Source organism: Benincasa hispida, chromosome 11 (assembly GCF_027475165.1).
Source record: "Benincasa hispida cultivar pf3 chromosome 11, pf3_genome.v1.1, whole genome shotgun sequence".
Taxonomy (NCBI): Eukaryota; Viridiplantae; Streptophyta; class Magnoliopsida; order Cucurbitales; family Cucurbitaceae; genus Benincasa; species Benincasa hispida.
The window spans coordinates 27,797,582-27,803,581 of record NC_143488.1 but is presented as its reverse complement, the minus strand read 5'-3'; positions in this window follow the sequence as shown (position 1 = coordinate 27,803,581).

Genomic DNA, 6,000 nt, shown 5'->3' with positions numbered 1-6,000 from the left:
ACCAAGATAACAATTATGTTGGTGTTCTAACTCCGTTCTGGATCAAGTTGGACTCGATTGGGTTCGAGGCTCATTCAGACGTTCGTGAAGGTCGTGTTATGTTCGTTACATTCGAATGTTGTTCTAGACACAATGGAAACTAATCGAGGGATACTTGAAGAATGGTTCTTCAAAGGTACGAATACTCCATCCCTTGAATCTTCTTATAGCATGCTATAATTTCTATTTATGCATAATCTGTTTGTTTCCGGTTAGACTGTAATTGTTGTGTTCATTCTGAATAGAATTTAGAATGATCCACTTCCGCTGCTCATGGAGATCTCTGTTTTAGATTTCCTTCAGTAAAGTGCTACAAATTATTTGATTTTGATCATTCATGTGGAGACATGTGAGTAGGGGTATTCTATACGAAGGAGTTTGTATAAGACTGGACCATGAAATGACTAATCTCATTATATTACATTATTCATAATTGAGACTAACATTTCACCAGGATGACCATAGGTGACATGACCTAAATCTTGAGTGAGTTGTGAACTTTTGCCTATGAAGGTTGTCCTTTGATTTGTATGGGTGAGAGTGGCTAGATCACCGACTCAATAAGCCAACCATTTCGGGGATTCATTTGATTGGGAAGTTGAGAACATAACTATACAAGATGGAATTCACTTCTTCCTCGACGTCGTGATAAGTAGATAAATTGCTCCCTTAAGGGCTGATTTCGGGGCTTTAACAATGTGGCACGACACTCTCTCCTAGCCCGAGAGGGGTTTGGTCATAGTTGGACTATGGTTTATTGTTCATTAGAGGGATTGGTGGTACTTAAGGAGTTAGATGTAACTATAGGGGCAAAACGGTAATTTTGGCCTAGCTGTACTTACGAGTAATTTGTGAAGGGTCTTCACATTGTTGACTGGTTATATCCAAATGACACAGAAGTATATCTATAATGTGAAGAGTGCAGCTGTCGGTCTTTAGTGGAGTGACCAACAATTAATGGATGTTGAATAATTTAATTAATTATTCAAGTACCATTGGAGCTTCAAGCTACAAGTCCATGACGTCCCCTTTGTAGCTCAACGGGGATTAAATGAGAATCAATTTTAGATTAATTTGAATTGTTCAAATTAATTAAGGGAATTAATTATATGTGATATAATTAATTTAATTTAATTATATAAGATATAATCAATATAATGTATTTGATACATTATAATATAAAGTTTATTTGAGAGGAAATAAATATTTGAATATGATCCAAATATTATTATGTGGATTTGATTCATATAATTAAATTTAGTATAAATGTGATTTATATTAAATTCCATACATTATTGAGATAATTCAAACTATAGGTTATATTGTATTTGATACGATGTAAACTATAGGTTATATGTTATATTGGATATAACATAGAGTATAATATATATATGTCATATATTAAGGTAGTTAGTATATATATATATATATATATATAACAAATCGAAATATGTTTTAATTTATTTAATATTATTTTAAATTTTTTAATTTAAAATGGATGGAGTTATTTTATAACTCCCTCCCCTAAATCTATCAAATGCTGTCAGATGTGGGAGTGGACTTCCAGTTTTTCACGTAGTTTTATTTTTTCAACACATAATGTCTGTGGTATGTATGTTTGGTTGAAGAAAATCTCCCCGAAGTTTTTATTTTCTCTCCATCTCTTCCTCTCAATCCTTTCCCTCTACCAAAATTCACAGAGCCCACCACTCTGTGTCCTCATTCCTAAAGATAATACACGAGGTTCTAATTGGTGGTGTCCTCGGAGATTATTCGTGATTTGTTCGTGGCCATTTTGGAGAAGAAGAATTACGTGAAGAAATTTGTTCTTCAAAGGTAAGGATTTCTAAACCCTAATTTCCTTTTCTATTTTTATGTTGTGGTATGCTGTAAATTACCTTTTTCTGCATAATTTTTTTACTGTAATTTGCATTCTGTGCAAAACTAAAATCGGGACCGATCCCCACATTTTCGCTCAGGGGCTTCATAGGTCCCTTCAACTTCAGTATCCTTATGAGTACTCATATCTAGGATTTCTTTTAGAACATCCATATTTTTAATTGAGTCATTTATTGACTATTTCTTTTTCGAGAATTTTTATCTTTGAAACTGAATGGTCTCTCACGCTTTTGGCGTGTCCTAGACTCATTAGTGACAACTTACTGCATTTAATGGAGCATTTGTAGTTGGTATATGCGACTTAGTCACTTTCTTAGCATTTATAAATGCATTTGGTAACTGATTTTCTATATTTGCAAATGTATTATTTTCTAAACTTTAGATATTGATCTGTACGGGGATCTAAATGAGACAAGAACAATACATTCCATATAATTTCTTTTTTCAACTTTTTAATTCCTTCCCCTAATTTTGGAAAAATTTTCATTAAAATGACAATCAACAAATCGTGCAGTAAATACATCACCCCGTAAGTGGTTCAAGATATTTAATAATTGATAGAGGAATCCAACATATATTCCTAAACTCCTTTGAAGACCCATCTTAGTACGTTGTGATGGAGCAATTGGAACATATATTGCACATCCAAAAATTTTAAAATGGGAAATATCTAGCTCATGACCATAAGCTAATTGTAATGGCAAGTACTTATGATAAGCTACTGGCCTGATGCATACAAATGACGCCATATGCAAAATAGTATGTCCTCATACAAATGTAGGAAGCTTAGCTCTTATAAGCAATAGTCTAGCAATTAACTGCAAACGTTTTATGAATGATTCTTGTAACAACCCAAATTTGTATGCATACACTACAGGAAATTAAATGTCAAATGTTAAGTAGGACGAAATTTTATTTAAGGGGTAGTAAATGTAATACTCTAACTCTAATTTAGAAAGCAGAAAAACAAATAAAATATATAATTAAGAATGAAAAATATATAAATTTAATAAGAAAATTGGGTGGAAATTTAGAATTGGAAAAAAATAAGAAATTTATTAATTATCCAAAAATAATGAATAAAGGGGCAGAATCAGGGAGGATTAATTAGAAGTTGGACGCTAGCTAATTCAGGAGACAAAGGGCAGTAGATAACTTTTTGTTTGGGCACTGCTCATTGAAAGAATTGGAGGTGAATTAATTACCCATATATTCTTAAAATTTGAAAAAGTTAAAAAGGGGCAGTGGAATCCACAAGCAGTGAAAGCAACCCATGCGTGAAAACTAGCGAAATTGAAGAGAGCGAGAGTGGAGAGAGAGAGATTAGAGAGAAAACTGGAGAGAGTGAGATTCTCAACGAGAAAGTGGGAGAGAGCGAGAGCCACGAGAACCAAAACAGCGAGAGCGAGAGCGAGAGCGAGAGCGAGAGCGAGAGCGAGAGTCACGAGAGCCAAACCAGCAAGAAAGCTAGAGAGAGCGAGATTTGGACAGAAGCGTAGATTATGCGTTGAATTTGGCCACGATCTTATAGATTATACACGGAAAAGCCTAAAATGGAATACAAACAAAGGTTGATGACGTAAGGGCAAACGCTAGCCAAAATTAGGTGTCTTATTAAGAGAAATTCTTAAACCTAAGTAATTTTAAAGAAGCCATTTGTAGGATGAGCTATCACACAGAGAAGAGCTGGAAAAGGCTATAAATAGGAGGCTTTAGGTTGGAAGTTAAACGGATTCTCAAACAAAACTCAGTAGTAAAAATCGTGTGAAAAGGGTGAAGTAATTCTGTTGGTTAGAAGGAGGAAACGCAAGGGAAGTGCTGCCCAAATTTCCTTCTGATTTAAGAGGGAAAGCTTACTAATTAAACCATAAGGAATAATAAGGAATAACTAGATCGCAGTCAAGGTAAATAGTTTATCTCACCCTCTCTTTAAGTGTTTCATGGTAGTGTACCTTTAATATGTTGCATAATTATGTTATTGTTATGTTACATTACATGTTTAAAATATGTTTATCGACAAGGGAACCCATGCATATGTTTGTTCATAAGATTAAATTTTAATTAGGTAAAGGTTATGCTTCTAGGGTTAGCAGGGCATGTATGGTTACACCCCTCTAGACCCAAATCTATGTCAAGATTATGCTAGGACTAACAGGGTATATATGGTTGCACCCCTCTAGTCCAATCTTACGTTTATGTTAATGGTTGATGTTGGATGCAACTCTGGCCCTACTGACTGCATAACCTGCTAATCATCAGATGGGTTAGTTTCCGCCTAAGTCCTCATCTTCCTATCAGGGCAGAGAAATTTACGTTAGAAGCATAATCGACCACCACATGTTATTATATGTTTTCGGTCCCAATCATATGTTTTCAGGACATGTTGCATGTGATTGTGCATTTGGTCACTGCCCTATGTGAGAACTAATTACTAGGTATATTATATACTCATCCTATTTTTACAGACTTTGTAGGTAAGGACACAGCATAGGTGGCAGAACTGGACGTCGCTCAAATGGCCAACCATCAAACTCACTATTATAGGCATATGCATTTTTGTATCACTACGCTATTGTTTTATGGATCCTGGTGTTTTGTAAAATAAATTTTTTATATAGTTTTCTACCTAATTAATAAAATATTAGATATGTTCTTTTGAGATTTTTGCCAAAACTCATCTCATGATAGAAAAGTCTAAGTATGCATGTCGTAGCGATCAGACCATAATATGTAAGGATTCGGTCGTTACAATTCTGCTAAACCATTTTTGTATGAATATGAGCTACAGGATGTTCAACACTTATTCTAATTGACATACAATAATTATCAAAATCTTGGGATGTAAATTCACCAACATTATCAAGATGAATGATCTTAATTGTATAATCAGGAAATTGTGCTCTTCACTTGATTATTTAAGCAAGTAATTTTACAAATGCAAGATTTCGACTTTATAATAAGCACACATGTGACCATCTACTAGATGCATCTATTAATACCATAAAATATCTAAATGGTCCACTTGGTGGGTTAATAGGTCTACACATATCACCATCATTTGTTCTAAAAATGTAAGGGATTCAATTCCTACTTTAGCTAGTGATGATCTAATTGTCCATTTTCCTTGAGAGCGAGCATCAAATGATAATGCATTAGATTGAATAATCTTCTGACTTTTCAATGGGTGTCCATTTGAATTCTCAATAATTCTTCTCATCATTATAGACCCTGGATGACCTAATCTGTCATGTCAAATTATAAATATGTCTGGATTCATGAACTTCAGGTTCATTATTGTATATGTTTCAATTACTCATATATGAGTATAATATATCCAAAAGATAAAGCAGACAACTCTTCCAATATACATTTTTCATATAAGACAATAGATATGATATAAAGATACTTCATATTATTCTTTCTATCAGTCTCTTTAAAACTAAGCAGGTTTCTCTTTGATTGACTAGAGAACAATGCATTGTCAATTGTAAATTTTATTCCTTTAGGCAGAATAATATTTGCTTTTCCAAAGTCTTCAATCAGGTTTGTAGAACCTCTGATATCGTATTGACTTTTGCTTCCAGCATTATCAGTTTAGAAAAATATTTTATACTTGTAAGTATTGTATGTATAGTTGCACTGTCTGCCAAATATAGATCTTCTTTACTCAGTTTTTAGTTACCCAACATAAGAAAATGATCCAGATTTCTTAATTAAAAGAAAATAACTACGATAAGAAAGACAACATTTGGAATATATAAATGTTAACATCTACTAAGAGGAAAAAAACATGGGGATGAATTAAAAAAAAAAAACAACATTAAGTCTAGATATTTTCAAAGTCAAAAGAAACACTTGATGTCCTATTAATTCTGCCGATTTTCTCTTTAGGAGATTCAAATAAGTCCGCCACATCCAAAATTTTCATATGGGATAGGTTAAATATGTCATTATCCTGGTATGCAAAATTTGCTTCTACATTTTTCTCCTTTTCCTTCAGGGATTCTTGATAGAGATCAACTAAGTGTTTTGATGTACGATAGGTAAGTGAACAATGCCCAG